The sequence below is a fragment of the Giraffa tippelskirchi genome, chromosome 10 (genome assembly GCF_054371585.1).
Source record: "Giraffa tippelskirchi isolate mGirTip1 chromosome 10, T2T-mGirTip1v1.2.pri, whole genome shotgun sequence".
Lineage (NCBI taxonomy): Eukaryota > Metazoa > Chordata > Mammalia > Artiodactyla > Giraffidae > Giraffa > Giraffa tippelskirchi.
Window position 1 is genome coordinate 136,020,627 of NC_137284.1, and position 16,340 is coordinate 136,036,966.

Here is a 16,340-nt window from a genome sequence, read left to right on the forward strand (position 1 = left end):
TTTTAGAATAGTTAGCTTTGTAAAGAGAGGGAGTGGCATTGACGGGATAAATAAACACCCTAAATCATAGAAGTCAGCAGGGACACTAGAGCCAGAACACCTGGGCTGGAAGCAAAGCAGTTTTGTTGTGTGACCTGGCATGTTACTTGGCTGCTTCATCTTTTTTCTTTCTTTTTTTTTTTTCTTGGCTGTGCTGAGTCTGGGTTTCCCAGGCGGTACTAGTGGTGAAGAATTCGTCTGCCATTGTAGAAGACATCAGAGATGTGGGTTTGATCCTTGGGTCAGGAAGTTCCCCTGGAGGAGGGAATGGCAACCCATTCCAGTATTCTTACCTGAAGAATCCCATGGACAGAGGAGCCTGGTGGGGTACAGTCCATGGGGTCATAAAGAGTTGGACACGACTTAAGCAATTTAGCAGGCAAGTGCTGGGTCTTCATTTTGGCATGTAGGATCTTTCAATTGCAACATGCAAACTCTTAGTTGTGGCATGTGGGATTTATTAATAGTTCCCTAACCGGGGACCCAGGGGTTTCTCTGATGGCTCAGCAGTAAAGAATCCTTCTCCAATGCAGGAGATGTGGGTTGGATTCCCAGGTCAGGAAGATCCCCTGGAGGAGGAAATCCCCACTCCAGTAATTCTTGCCTGGAGAATCCCATGGACAGAGGAGCCTGATGGGTTACAGTGCATAGGGTCACACAGAGTCAGTCATGACTGAGAATGCATATATCAGGGATCCAACCCAGGTCCCCTGCATTGGGAGCATGGAGTCTTGGCCACTGGACCACCAGGGAAGTTCCTGCTCCATCTTCTAAATCAGAAGAAATGGTAATACCTCGATCCTGAGGTGCATTTATGAGACTAGCTACTGGTCCAACAAGACCTGTTCTGGGCAGGAGTGTCCACAACGTGGTCGGAATATGCAGGCAGAGAGCCACTCTGGTTGCTTGGAGGTGGCCCCACAGCAGCCTTGCATGTGTGGTCAGCCACAGGGGACAGTGTCCAGAGCGCTGATAAAGTTTCTCAAAGAAGGACATGGCTCACCACCTATGGTGGGATAACAAGCCACCATTATGGATTCCTTGATTCCTTTCTCCGCCTCTTCTCCACTAAAATGCAAAATATGCCCCCTACCCCATTTTGTTGTTAGCAGTCATTAACAGTTTCTGTCATTAACTCCTGAGCTGGTTTGAATTTGTTGATAGAATTAGTTCCCTATCACCTGAAAAGCTGAGAAAAGATGGCCTTAGGGAACAAGCCATATGCGGCTGTGTTCTGACGAGCAGAATGAGCTCCTGGGGTGTGTGATTGCTAAGGGCAACCACTCAAAGTGGGTAGGATGCTAGACTGGTAGGGAGTGGGGGTGGTGCTGGGCTCTCCATGGAGGGCACCTCAGTCTAAGGGTCTAGATGGAGGCCAGAGGAGTGAAGACAAGCATCTGAGTTTTGCCAGGAACTGCCCAGCAACCCCGAGGTGTCAGTTCATACTTCCACCTCATCCAGTTGGGGCAGGGCCAGGCTTGCAGCATCTCAATGGGTGTATGCCTGAAGGTCTCCCTATTTCCCACCTTTCTCTCTTTCCCCCTTCTCCTCCAGGGGACTGCACATTCTGTAAGGTTCAGATTTCTTTAATTCAATCCCCTTTCTTCCTGGCTCTCCACTTTTTCTGGCTTTTGTGCCAGCAGGGAGGAGGAGAAGGGCTTGCTGTGAGCTTTTCCTCCACACTCAGGGCTCAGGCGCTGGCCAGACTCCTCATTTGTGCCAGGACAAGGAGGTAAGTGGGCAGCCCAGCAAAGGACAAACAGCTTCATCTAGCAGCCACGTGCCCTGTGACCCTGTCACACGGCAAACTAAGACACATCTCCACAAGGACTTGGCTGCAGCGGATTGAATAGTGTCCCCCAGAGGGTATGTCCAAGTCCAACCCCATCCCCAACAAACCTGTGAATGTGACCTTATCTGGAAAGAGTCCTTGCAGATGTCATTAAGTTTGTACTTGAGTTAAGGAGCAATTGCAGGATGAGATCATCTGGATTCAGGGTGGGCCCTAAATCTCCTTCTAGGAGAAAGGAGAGGGAGATTTGAGACAGAGACACAGGGAGAAGGCAGTGTGGGAGGGGAAAAGCACCTTCCCTCCACCCTTCTGAGTTCTTAGCTGAGAGCCCTGCACTCAAAGACAGAATTTTTAACATTTTATCGTGTTGTTCTTTTTTAATTTAAACTGTATTTTCTATGGGGGTATAGCCGATTAACAATATTGTGATAGTTTCAGGTAAACATCGAAGGACTCAGTCATATGTGTCCATTCTTCCCCAAACTCCTCTCCCATGCAGGGTGTCACATAACATTGAGCAGAGTTCCCTGTGCTATACAGTAGGTCCTTGTTAGTTGTCCATTTTAAATATAGCAGCGCGTACATGTCCATCCCATCCCTAAATATGTCCATCTCTAAATATCCCTTCCCCCATCCTTCCCCCTGACCTGCAACCATAAATTCATTTTCTAAGTCTGTGAGTCTTCAAAGACAGATTAACAAGAGAAAAGCAAATGAAAGTTTACGAAGATGTACACCTCATATTCATGAGGGCAGGAGAAGAAGGGGGTGGCAGAGGAGGAGATGGTAGGACGGCATCACTGATTCAATGGATATGAGTTTGAGCAAACTCCGGGAGATGGTGAAGTACAGGGAAGCTTGGTGTGCTGCAGTCCATGGGGTCGCAAAGAGTCAGATATGACGTAGCAACTGAACAACAGCAACAACAACAACACCTTGTGTACACAAGGGAGATACCCAGGGGGAAATGAGTAACTCCCCTGAGGCGGTTTTAGAATTCAGGATTAAATACCACTTAATGGGAAAGGGCAGCTGCTGCTGCTGCTGCTGCTAAGTCGCTTCAGTCGTGTCCAACTCTGTGCGACCCCGTAGACGGCAGCCCACCAGGCTCCACCGTCCCTGGGATTCTCCAGGCAAGAATACTGAAGTGGGTTGCCATTTCCTTCTCCAGAAAGGGCAGCAGGGAGGTCAAATAATATTTAGGAAAGATGAAAGGGGCCTCAGAAGAAGAGACAGGAGTATGGTTGTTTGTGACACAGTCTGTCTGCCTGTCATGTCACTTCTAGCTTCCGCTCCTGTGATGAGAGTCAGTCCCCCTTGGTTGATGAAACCCTTGGAGAGGGGGTTGATGACAACAGAGCTTCTTTGGGAGGCTCTGTCTTTAGGCAGATGAAGGGAGTTCAGGGAAAGCCTTTTCCTGCATTTGCTGTTTCTCAGTTGCCTACAGTTTAAAGTAATCAATACCGCAGAGAGGTATGTTTAGAGTGACATGTCCTGAACTTCTACAGGCATATTTTGGGGCTGCCCTTCAGCGAGCAGAGATTGGAGCTACACCAGCACAAACCGGGGAGCGCTGGCAGCCACCAGGAGCTAGAAGAAGCTAGGACTTCCCCCAGAACTTTCCCTTAGAGGGAACACGAGGCCCTGTGGACTTGGCAGAAACGGGAAACTGAGGCTCCAAGTCACCTCAGCCCTTCTTGGCCATGAAGGGCTGGACCCACACAGCACCAGCCGTCGCCCTGCCTGCCAGCTGATGCCCTTGCTGCGTGGTGCCCACCCCGGGACCCCCGGCTGGCCCCACCCTGCTGCCACTCCTTGGCTTCAGCCAGGGGAGAGGAGGGCAGCACGTACCCCACATTCCCCGCGGTGATTTCATGCCCCATAAAACGGGCGATCAAAAATAATAGACACACAGCAGTCTGCCCGGGGCCTGCCTACTGCAGCGGGTAGTGCTGAGGTCACTGCCTGGAAAATCAACCAGTTCCCAGCGCTGGTGGGGAGAAAGAACAGCCTCCTTCGAGAGAGGCAGGAGCTACAGAGCCCCAGCCAGTAAATAGGCTGAAAATTAGCTGCCTCTCCCCGCAGCAGCCACGCCCTCCTTTCCTGCCGCTGGGAGGTGGGTTTCCAACCTCCACATAGCTGTCTGTCCCCCCCACACAGCTGATGGGGACGGTGACTGAGAGGGGGAGAACAGGCAGAGGGGTGAGAAAGAGAAGGTGGGAGGTTCTGGGCTCCAGGGGCTCCCAGGGAATCCTAGATGGCTCTTCAACAGCTCTGAGCCTCCAGCCATCACCTTCTGAGCACCCATGTCAGAGCTGGGCACCTAAGGAGTCCTCCGGCGATAAAGGTCCTGCAGCCAGTCTGTCTGCACTGAGTGAGCACTGGGCACCAGGCTCTTCTAAGAGCCTCCAGCAGGGTCCAGCCTGTACTCCTGTGCCTCTAAAGAATGAGCTGCTGTTTTATTTTCAGGCAAAGAATAAACATTTTAACAAGGAATTGGGTGAATGAGGGTTCTGCAAACCATCCCTGTGGGGTCAGGGGCTGGGATATGGATTTATCTCAGTGATGCTGCCACTGATTAAACGCATTTCAATAATGTGTGTTTTGAAATGGAGGGGAAAGGAGAGCCCCACAGAAATATTCCTTATGTCTCCTCTCATCACACACTACATAGAGCCCCTCTTTCCCCTCCCACCTTGGGACCATGCTCCCACTCACCCAGCACTGGCTCCAGCTGACCCTGGGTTCCCCCAAATGTCTTACTTGGAGAACTGCCAAACTCTTCTAGCATTTTCCTGCCTTTAACTTCCTGTCCTCTCTAAGTCCACTCTACAGCCTAAAAAAATGTCAAGGGCTTCTCGAACAGCTTGGCCTAATCCTTCTCTGTCTGGAGCTGACCTAATCCTTCACCCACGCATCTTGCTCCTCAGGAAACTAAACACCTTGGTCGCTTCATCTCCCTGTGCCTCTACTAAAGGCAGTTCCCACTTTCCAGAACATTCCTTTCCACTTTCACTGTCTCTTGATATCCTACTACCATTCTAAAGCCCAGCTCACATGTTACCTTTATTCTCAATTCATCCCCGAGGAAAATTGGTTACTTCTCTTTCTGTCACTTTGGACAGCTTCTATCACAGTGCCTCCATTTCTCATTACAGTGACTCTCTGTGTATCTTCCCTGCCAAATGGCTAGATGCTAAGGTCCCAATCAAGAACAGTGCCTGGCACATAATAGGCATCTAATACATGCAGCCAAACTGCAGTAACCTAGCATGCAAGTGTGCTCACTCAGTCATGTCCACCTCTTTGCGACTCCATGGTCTGCAGCCTGCCAGGCACCTCTGTCCATAGAATTTTCCAGGCGAGAATAATGAAGTAGGCTGCCATTTCCTACTCCAGGGGAACTTCCCAACCCAGAGACTGAACCTGAATCTCTTCCATCTCCCACATTGGCAAGTGGATTCTTGACCACTGTGCCACCTGGGAAGTCAATAACCTATAGACCCAGGTCATAAATGACTTCTGTTGCAAGTCACTGAGGTTTTTTAAAGTGCTTTGTTACACAGCTTCATTATGCCAAGAGCTGACTGAGACAACTGGGTCCAGAGAGACTGGAGCAGTATGGGACTGAGCATGTAGCCTTGGCAGAGAGCTATTCCATAGGCAGGGTGAGTGACAGAATGCTACTGTTAGGTTAAGCTTACTGTTCCCTGGTGGCTCAGATGGTAAAGCGTCTGCCTACAATGTGAGGGACCCCGGGTTTGATCCCTGGGTTGGGAAGATCCCCTGGAGAAGGAAACAGCAACCCACTCCAGTATTCTTGCCTGGAAAATCCCATGGACAGAGGAGCCTGGTGGGCTACAGTCCATGGGATTGCAAAGAGTTGGACACGACTGAGCGACTTCACTTTCACTTTCACTTTACTGTTAATGTGGTGATAGAGAGTCAGACCTCCCAGGTTCAAGTCCTGGTTCTGCCACTTGCTGCTATGTGTGTGTCTCTGGGCAAGTGACTCATTTTCATCATCTATAAAATAGGGATGACGATAGACTCTGTCTCATGGGGTTGTTGTGAGGAACAAGTGGGTAGACGCCAAGCTCAGAGCGTAGCAGGTGGCAACGGCTCCTCAGGTTTGACAACTCGAGGTTGATGACTTGAATTTGACTAATTATAAATGATTGTCATCTGTCCCTCATTGCTGGTCCGGCTTGCTGGCCCTCTGCCTGGTTCCACACAGCAGACGCTGTATCTGTCAAGAGGACTCCACAGAAGGAGAGAGACAGCTTTTCTCTGTCATTGTCCGTGGTTCCCCTTGAACTTTGATGTTTTATGAGCGGCTGACAGCAGCCTGTGCCCTGCCTTCCGTCAGAAGAACTGAGCGTGTCTCCAGCTCCTGTCATGGACCTCTCACCGCGGAGAGAGAGTAAGTCACAGCTCAGAAAGGCAGAGGCCGATGAAAGCAAGGGATGGAGGTGGTGCTGACGGTGATGACTTCACCTTTCTGGCTCATGTGAGTCATTGTTGACCCCGCTACCAGGACCCCTAGCTTCTCGAGATGGACAAGAGTGTTGAAGTCTCCGTGTCACCTCCTTGTTTGTCACATCAGCAGACAGTCATTGTACCACACCCCAGAAAGCAGAGGACTCTGGCAAAGCCCCTGCATTCTGGAAGCTTCCAGTCTGGCTGGGGTAGCCAGACAGACACCGGAAATAGCCAAGCAAGTCAGCGCATCAGGTACTGACAGGACTCTCAAAGCTGCCCAGCAGAAGATCCCACAAGGAAGGGACACCAGAATCTTCCAGGGAATACCTGAGAAGGGCTGGAAGGATGGCAAGGGCTTAGATAAATGGAGACTAGGGTGGATGGAGGCATCTCGGGCGCCCTGCTCCAAACCTCACCCCCCCACCCCGCCATGTGGAATCTGCAACTGTCTCATTGCCCCCACAGCAGCTGTTCCCTCATGTCAGGAGGGGCGGGAGCTCACCAGAGCCTCCTTCCAGGCTCGGCTGGAAATGGTCCTCAAACGGAGACACTCCCTCCCGGGCTGCCATTTCCCAGGGCTCCCAACACCCCAAAGCCAGAAATAGGGGGCGGGGGAGGAATCAAGTCCTGCAGACATCTGGCGTCTTCAGGCTCGGGGGCTGGCGTGAACAGAGGACTCAGAGCTCCCAGGATTCCTACCCCCACTGTGGCCGCTGCAGGAGATGGGCTGATGGCAGAAAGGATGGTGGGCAGGACAGCGGAGAACAGAGGCCTGAGCTGACCTGACTGTGGCCTGGAGCAGGCCACCGCCCATCACCACATCACCATGTCCCCATCCGGCAATGGGGGGACCACCATCTTCCTTTCCCAGCAGGACCAGAGCTATGAAAGAGAAAGGCTTGGATGGGATACATGGTGGAGGTGAAGGTACAGGAGGAGGGTTGTTCATGGTAAATTTGAAGGTAGGGTAACTCTCTCCTCTTCTAGAAAGAATTCCAAGCTCGTAGACCCCTCCAACAGAAGCAGAAACCTCCAGCCCCATCTACACTCCACCACTGGCAGCCCAGAGACCAGCATAATAATAATAATAGCAAATACAGAGCATTCACTATGTGCTAAGCCCTGTTCCAAGTCCTTCACATGCATTTGCTCATTCTCCCTGTGATGTAGGTTCCATTATACTCCATTTTGCAGAAGAGGAGGCTGAAGCGCAGAGAGAAACTTATCCGAGATCACGCAGCTGGTGAGCCGCGAGGTTGAGTTTGGACCTGGCCATGTTTGTAACCCCTCTCTTTTGCTGCCTCTACTCCTCACAGGGCCTCGGAGAATCTCTTTGGCCCAGAACTGGGAAGGTGGACATGCGGCAAGTCCCCACGGTGTGCCATGAAGCAGTTTTCTCTGCGTGGTGCTCAGTAGAATCCCCCCCCCCCCCCCGCCAAGTGACTTGGGGCGGGGGTTCAGGGTGCAGGCAGGGAACAGGGACAAGTGAGACACCCTGAGGTAAACTAAATGGACTGAAACCAAGGATGCACATGGAGCTGAGAGCAAATGAGAGGCCAGAGATGGGGCTGGAAGCTGCTCTTTTTAAGATTATTTTGAAGAAAAGCAAAGAGAAGGACCTGGAGAGATGGATCGATAGGAAACAGCGTGTGGGCTCCAAGCAGGGGCCAGTGCCCTGTAGAGACCTCGGCTCCCCCATTCAGCAGCCGCAGCATCATCACCAACCTTGAGGGGAGACAGGCTGGCTGGGGAACGCGTGGGGTCGGAGATGGGTCACGAAAAGCCACTTTCTGACCAGCACAGGTAATGCTCCAGGTAAGTACCATGAGTGCCTCGGGGTGCTGGCCAGGCAGGAGCTGCAGGGGCAGCATTGGCTCAGGAATCCACTCAGGAATGGAGCTTCCCTGGTGGATCAGTGAGTAAAGAATCTGCCTTCAATGTGGGAGACCTGGGTTAGATCCCTGGGTTGGGAAGATCCCCAGGAGAAGGGAAAGGCTACCCACTCCAGTATTCTGGGCTGGAGAATTCCATGGACTGCATAGTCCATGGGGTCACAAAGAGTCGGACACGACTGAGCGACTTGCACTTTCACTTTCAGGAATGGACATTGCCAAGGACGTGAGCCCTCCCTCCTGCCTGCGGTACTGGGCTGGCAGGGAGGGGACCCTGGAAGACAGACGCAGGGCAGCACCAGGGACAATGCAGCTGGAGTGTCCTGACCTCCTCAGACATGGATGGTAGGGCCTGGGGCTCCGAGGCTCACTGGCTCCCGTGTCTGGCGGTGGATGCTGGCAGAGGCTGGGATCTCCGTCAGCACCCACACGTGGCCTTTCTCTGTGGCCTTTCTGCTCGTGAGTCAGTTTGGGCTTTTTTTTTAACAGCACGGCAGCCTCCAGGCAGTCAGACTACTCCTGTGGCAGCTGAGGGCTTCCAGAGTAAGAACTCAGTTCAGCCAGTGAAGCAGAAGCTTCATCGTTCTTTCTGACCCAGCCTTGGAAGCCACATAACGTCACTCCCACCGTTCTTGCCCAACACCATCTTGCAGCCTCGCCTGCCACAAGGGGCACTAGGGGTCAAGGGCGGGGTCGTGAATCCCCCACCTCATCTGGGAGGGCAGATAGCCTTGCGGCCATCCCAGAAACGGCAGTTGGCCACCCCTCGTAGACTTTTCATGACCTGAGCTCCCCAAAGCCCTCCCTCCCCCAGATATATCAGGGAGTGTCCCAGAGTTACTCTGTGTCGAAATGTCACGCGGGAAATTACCTCTGCGTGCAGCCAGACTAGCTTCCCAGAGCTCACAGGACAGAAAGGCTCACAGACCGGATGAAGATTCTCAAATCACATGGCTTATTAAATCAATTAAAAACGCCCCATGAGAAGCAAGGGCAAAGAGCTGGGTGAGTCAGCATGCTTAGGCTGGGGTGCCCGCGGGTGCCAGCAGCACAGTGCTGAGTCCTGACTGCCCATGTCCACATGTCCCGCTTCCCCCTGCTGCAGCAGCCTTGTCACTGATGGTGATGGGAGGATGGGTCAGGTGAGCCAAGAGGCTCTGTGCATGGCGGTGCCTGGCACCGATGCTTACTCTATCAGAGATGTGCAGAGGCAGGGCCTGTACCAATTAGCCTGGGGAGAAGCTATTCATTTTTTTTTTCTAAAGATTCAAGCCCACTTGGCACTTTATTTAGATTATTAAAGGTATTTTCCACAGTAGGAGTTAATAGAAGTTAGCATCTGGGTGATTTGAATTTACTAATTTTCCTGGGCATACACACATGGAGCCAGAATGAGTGTTGCCAACGGGTGGCCAGTTTAAGACCCTGTGAATATTGAGCATGTTGGGAGTGTCATAGATATTTAGTGTATCATGGATATCCATGCCTAACTGTTTTTTTTTAATCTTTATCTAACAGTAATACTCTAGTTTGTTCCATTCTTTGTCTCCCTATTCACATACACAGATTCTGTATACTTTAAAATATTTCACCAGCTGTTTGCTTTGATAGTCAATTTTTTTTTTTAATCAGAATTGGATATTCTTAAAAGATCCAGCCAACACATGTTGCACACATTCGTTCTGGAAAAGGCCACCCTGGGTGTCTCGGCTCAGTTCTCACATGGCTTCTGACGCATTGCTGCCTCTCGGTCCAGTCTCTGCTCTTCTGCATCTCTAGGCCCCCACTGGTGACTGTGGCTGAGGACCTCACCCCAGCCTTAGGACAGGGTCACTCTTCTCCCCTATGACTCTTCCTCTGAAATCTGGAAAGACTTGCCAACTGCCATTAAAAGTGGCTCTCCTTGGTGCCCACAGACTCTAACCTGCTCAGGGTGGGCTAGCTCCCTGACTATGCCCCATATTGCAGAGACCAGCTCTCTGCCACCCTAAAAATGTTCCATGCAGAGCTAGGTTTGACTCAACAGAAACCACCCCACTCTCAGACCTGCCTTGTTTCCTATGGGACCAGCCATACCTTTTACAGGCAACCTGAGAAGGCTGTGGTTAGCCTTGTCCTGACAAGACCATCCTGACAGTCCAGCCGCATTTTGCCAGAGCCTGATCTGTGCAGTTACTTTCCTGCATGTGGTCACCAACCATCCATCCCAGGTGAGCTGGTGAAGCCCATCCTGGTTCTGATCTAGGTCTTTCCTTCAAGAGGTGGAGAGGTGTGAGGTGGAGAGCATTGGGCCTGCCCACCTCCTCCCCCAATCACATCCCCATTTCTGCTCCTCATCTCCAATGAGCAAATGCTTCTGTTTTTTGTTTCTAGGTTTTTCAGGGTTTTTTGGCTGTGCTGGGTCTTTTTTAAGACATTCAGGCTCTTTCTTGTGGCTAGCAGTCATCTTCTAGGTGTGGCTCATGGACTCTGAAGCTCGCAGGCTCGGTAGTTGCAGTATATGGGCTTAGTTGCTCCACGGCATGTGAGATCTTAGTTCCCTGGCCAGGGACTGAGCCCACGTCCCCTTCATTGGAAGGCAGATTCTTAGCCACTGGACTACCAGGGAAGTCCAGCAGATGCTTCTGTTTAATTCAGTTGCTTATTGTGGAGCATCTACTAGGTAGTGCTGGGCAGTATTCTAGGCTCTGGTGATTCAGCAGTAAACTAAACAGGTAAAATCCCTGCCCTCATGGCCTTTGTATTCTAGTGGAGGGGACACACAAGATGCTGCATCAATATATAATACAGTGTATTAGAAGGTGCCCAGTGCAAGGTCGGGGGCTGGGCGCTAATCCAAGGGTAAAGGTGGAGATTGTGGAGGAGGGGAGTGAGGCTACCATTTTAAATATGATGGACAGTAAAGGTCTCACTGAGAAGGTGACATTTAAGTAGAATCCTGAAGTACAGGAGAGAGCTTACCATGTGAATGCTGGGAAAGGTGTTCTGGGCAGAGGAAGAAGCTGGTGCAAAGGCCTGGAGACTTTGGACAGAAACAAAGATATCTTCTAGGTTATAGATTTAAAAAAAAAAATCTCTTTGCCTCTGCAAGGGCAGGTTCTTCCAAAGATGAAACGAGGGAGGACCAATCCTCGGATCAAGCCTCCATCGGGTTAGGTCTTTGGGTCATCAAGACACCACCCACCTGACCCTCCAACAGGGAGCAGGCTGTTGTCTCACCCACATGATTACAGGACTTCCCCAAGGGCTCACTGAAGAACACAGGGACCTCTGGTCCCAAAGACAAAGCCAGGTTTCCACCCTCCAATGCAGAAATTGCTTTTAATACTAAAAGAACAATCTTCCTAACATTTCACATTTTACATCCAGTCTTTCTGATAACTTCTTTGCAATTATTTAAGTTTTTGAAGCCAGTATACCTGTGAAACTCTTTTAGGAATGATTATTACCACCCCATGTTTGCCATCAGGGCTTCCCTGATGGCTAAGATGGTAAAGAATCTGCCTGCAATGTAGGAGACCGGGATTCGATCCCTGGGTCGGGAAGATCCCCTGGAGAAGAAAATGGCAACCCACTCCAGTGTACTTGCCTGGAAAATCCCATGGATGGAGGAGCCTGGCAGGCTACAGGCCATGGGATCACAAACAGTCAGACATGACTGAGTGACTCCACCTCACTTCTTCCCTTCATTTTGCCATTTGGGAACTGAGGTTCAGAGAGGGCAATTCACACGTGCAAGGACACACAGCCAGCTTCTGTGCTGTGCCTCTTTGTCTGAAACAACTTGGCCTCTGAGCCTTGGGTGGCTCATCTGAGAGATGAGAAAGATGCTCTTTCCCAGCAGGGTGTGGGGAGGAATTAACGAAAAGTAAGATGGGTGGCACATAGCTGACACTCAGCAAATTGTTACTATTGTTACTGCTCTCACTCTGCGGTAGAAAAGGGGGCTCTGGGTCCATCAGGGGTGCCAGTCCCTGACCCCCACCTCAGTCTGCCCTGGAGGATCCCCAAGAGACACACAGGGCATTTTGTGGGGTGCAGGAAGGGGAGAGGGAGGGTCTCAGATAGGGGCTGGGCTCCTCTAGGCTCTCTGTTTTTCATCTTCCTTTTCTTCACCAGCTGCAATAATTTAACAACCCTGGGAGTGAAAAAGATAGCTGGGGAAGCAAATGCAGAATAGCTTAAATTAAAATTAAATTGAAATAAATTAAATTAAATGGGCAACTTTCTGGTGCTCATCTCTCAGGCCAAATTATTGTGGAAGCACTCAGGCTGCAGAAGAGATGGCCTTGGGGTGGATTCTAGCGCTTCCTGGCAGCCAAGCAGGGTGGCCCTGGCTGCCCACCTGCCCTGCCGGGGCTGCTTCTTCTGGCAACTCCTCCTGGTTGAGGGAGGTGCTGGAGGAGCCCAAGAAGTCAGAGGCGCAAGGCTGGCCACGCCCACCCCTGTTTCCTTCATCCTGTCTGTTTCCACCATTAGGTACCAGGTAAAGGCGAGACTTGGGCTCCCCTGGTGGCTCAGTGGTAAAGCATCCACCTGCCAAGCTGGAGATGTGGGTTGAAGCCCTGAGCTGGGAAGATCCCCTGGAGAAGGAAATGGCAACTCACTCCAATCTTCTTGCTTGGGAAATCCCAGTGACAGAGGAGCCTGGGGAGCTACAGTCCATGGGGTCGCAAAAAAGTTGGACAAAACTTAGGAACTAAGCAACAAAGGTGAGACTTGTATCCAAGACTAATGATCCCCAGCTCCAGGTCCCCTCACTGGAGGAGATGCATCTCTGATTAGCAGCAGAGGGACTTAGAACAATACCAGGTCTGCAATAAGCTTCACTCCCTGGGTTTCTAAGGCCTAACTTAGCCTGGGATGTGATGGAGCCCAGCTACTCTGCAAGGCACAGGCCCTTCAGCTGTTCCTTGTCTCCCAGGCCACCACAGGCACTTCAGACCAAAACAAACCAGAGTCCAGGCCAGGCCCAGGGCTCATGGGCTTGAGTTCCTTCAGCGTCCCATCAAATTCTACTGCCCCAGGGTCCAAGGTTAGAAGAAAATTTGCCACAAGTAGAGAGTTTCTTTCAAGTCTTGGTTCTGAGTGAAAAATTCATGTGCATTTTGCATTCTGTCTCATGGTAAACTCATGTTTATTTTAATGTGTAATGTTTTCCAGTATTTACCATTAAGTAAAACTGACATGCCCAGAGGCTGTGCCCCTTTATCCTGGTTCTTCCGGGCACAAGGCCTGGCAGTACCTGAGTGAGAACCAGCCTCCCTTACCCCTCTGCACCTCCCACCCCCAGACACCCCAGGCTGGAATCCTAGAAGATAGGAAGATCCCAACAACAAAATCGAGGGTATTTACAACATAGATGAACCTCGAAGGTTATGGTAGGTGAAAGCCAGTCAAAAAGGACAAATACTGAATGATTCCACTCCTGAGATACTTAGACCAGTGAAATTTATAGAAACAGAGAGTGGTTGCCAGGCAGCTGGAGGTGGGTATAGGGAATTATTCTTTCCTGAGTGCATGGATTCAGATTTGCAAGATAAGGAAGTTCTAGAAATGGATGGCACAACAGCATAAATGTCCTTAAAACCACTGTGTTGTTGTTTGGTTGCTCAGTCGTGTTCAACTCTTTGACACCCTATGAACTTTTGCCCAACAGGCTCCTCTGTCCATGGAATTTTCCAGGCAGGAATACTGGAATGGGTTGCCATTTCCTCCTCCAGGGGATCTTCCCAAACCAGGGACTGAACCTACATCTCCCGTGTCTCCTGCATTGGCAGGCGATTCTTTACCACTGAGCCACCAGGGAAGCCCCTAAAACCACTGTGCTGTACACTTAAACATGGTTAGGATGTTAACATTTATGTATTTTTTTAAATCACAATTTAAAAAACAAAAAATGAAAGCATCAAAGGTCTGTTACCGACCAAGGTCTCACCTCAGGTTAGGAGCAGGGCCCCGAGGCTCCCCAGGGAGGTGGTGTTAGAGGCGGCCCCCTGGCTACCTGGGTTTTCCCCAAAGTTGAGGCTGGAAAGAGACCAGGAAAGCAGGCATTCCAATCTCTGAATTTTACAGATGAGGAAATTAAGGCCTGGGGAGGGGGAGACACCTCTGCAAGCCACAGAGTCAAGAGGAACACTCCCCCCGCCCCCGAGGGGTGATTCCCGAGGGGTGATTTCCGAGGGCTGTCCTGAGCTCTCTACTGGAGATCCAGCATCTAGAAGGATGCTGAATGAGTCAAGCCAAGCCCCGCCTGCTTCCCCTCTTTAAAGGGTGCAGATAACCCTTGCCCCCTCCCTAGGCTTCAAGGAAGATGATTAATTAATTAACTTTCCTAAAGGGCTCAGTCACAGGCTAATGGGCAATAGGCCTTCTCATTGTTATTTTTAATCAGACTTTGCAATTTTATAGCTCCCATCACCCAGGGCTATCAGTGTCTCTTGAAGTTAATTAAGCCCACTAGGGATGGACTCAGAGGAAGGAGGATGGGAGGGCTGGGTTTGGGGGTGGAGGGAGGCAAATCCTGATTCCCCTCAGTGCTCAGGCCTAGGGCCCAATTTAGGGGGTGGGTGGGTGTTCTCTGCTGTGCTCCATGGTCACATGACCGAGCATGGGAGGATGCAGGGAATGGGTGGGATTGAAGGTAGCCAGGGGGTCCCCGGCTCCAGTCTCTGACTCTCACACTGGGGCAGGCCCCTGCTCTCAGTTTACCTCGCTGAGCAGTGGGGAGAATTAGGAGCTAGAGATGATTAACAGAGCTTCTCTTGCTCCATGTGACTTTCATTCTGCCAGGGGCATCCATGTGTGCAGCACCCCTTCCTCTCACTCCCCCTTTCCTCATTTCATCAGACAACAAATACCTCTTGGGTGTGTCAGGTTGTCCCTGGAGCTAGAGACAAATGAGGGGCCCAAGCATGGTCCGCTTCTCACAGAGAGGACAGTGGTCCTTGGTGGCCTGTGCTCCTGGCTGGGATGAACAGCTGTGAAGATTCTGGGGATAATGCAGACTCAGGGAGTGGGGATCCCGATGCCAGGCACTGCAACCACCACGTTGGCTGCCAGGGCCCCCAGGTAGCTCAGGAGCCCATGAAACCCACAGTGAGGGTCCCTGACCCCTTCGAGCTGGCAGCAAAGCAGGCCTAGCACATGGGGCAGAGATGGTGCCATCATCCCAAGCCCAACTGGAGCCCCCACTGTGGAAGCAGTAGCAGGAAAGAGATGCTACAGACTTAGGGTGTCTAGTACCGAACAGACTGCCAGGGAATTGGGAACCCAGGGCACAGTGGCTATGAATCCAACCATCCAGGCAGGGCCTCCAGCTCCCACACTTCCAATCAGAGCTCCATTGTCTCAGTTGCCAGACACAGCAAGTAACCCTGGAGATCACCGACAGAGAGAATCTGTGTGAACTGTGGAAATCAGGACAGCTTAGGAAAATATAAGATCCTGTGGGCAGCCAGAGGCTATGTAGCCTCTTAAAACAGGCCTTGTCACGTCAGGATGTCCAAGGATCCTGTTTCCCAGCTATGTCTACTCTGGGCAGACATAGGCCCAGCCCTTGTGCGGAGGGAGAGCTGGGAGGAGCCTTTTGTGAAGACAGCACAAGGATTCACTGAAAACCATCAGCCTGAGACCCATATGGGTTTGCTATCAACTGAATACAATCATTCTCAAAGAAAGGCAATGCCAAAGAATGCTCAAACTACTGAAAAATTGCACTCGTCTCACACTTAGTAATGTTCAAAATTCTCCAATCCAGGCTTCAACAATACATGAACTGTGAACTTCCAGATGTTCAAGCTGGTTTTAGAAAAGGCAGAGGAATCAGAGATCAAATTGCCAATATCTGGTGGATCATAGAAAAAGTAGGAGAGTTCCAGAAAAACATCTATCTCTGCTCTGTTGACTATATCAAAGCCTTTGACTGTGTGGATCACAATAAACTGTGGAAAATTCTTGAAGAGGTGGAAATACCAGACCACCTGACCTGCCTCTTGAGAAATCTGTATGCAGATCAGGAAGCAACCGTTAGAACTAGACATAGAATAACAGACTGGTTCCAAATAGGAAAAGGAGTATGTCAAGGCTGTATATTGTCACCCTGCTTATTTAACTTATATGCAGAACACATCATG

General features: G+C 50.8%; 2 long non-coding RNA genes across 2 annotated transcripts in view; one reads left to right on the top strand and one right to left on the bottom strand.

Annotated features, from left to right (window-relative positions):
• On the bottom strand, positions 1 to 5,289 carry LOC145522535 (uncharacterized). The gene is made up of 3 exons (XR_014066019.1): positions 5,120 to 5,289; positions 1,939 to 2,056; positions 1 to 294 (listed from the first exon to the last, which is right to left on the bottom strand). It is a non-coding gene; the product is annotated as an uncharacterized LOC145522535 (long non-coding RNA).
• The window catches only part of LOC145522534 (uncharacterized), a 26,074-nt gene continuing 14,851 nt past the window's right edge, over positions 5,118 to 16,340 (top strand). The window contains exons 1-5 of the long non-coding RNA XR_014066018.1: positions 5,118 to 5,499; positions 7,630 to 8,128; positions 8,412 to 8,550; positions 8,695 to 9,210; positions 12,685 to 12,917. This is a non-coding gene — a long non-coding RNA (uncharacterized LOC145522534). The remainder of the gene's footprint in view (positions 5,500 to 7,629; positions 8,129 to 8,411; positions 8,551 to 8,694; positions 9,211 to 12,684; positions 12,918 to 16,340) is intronic.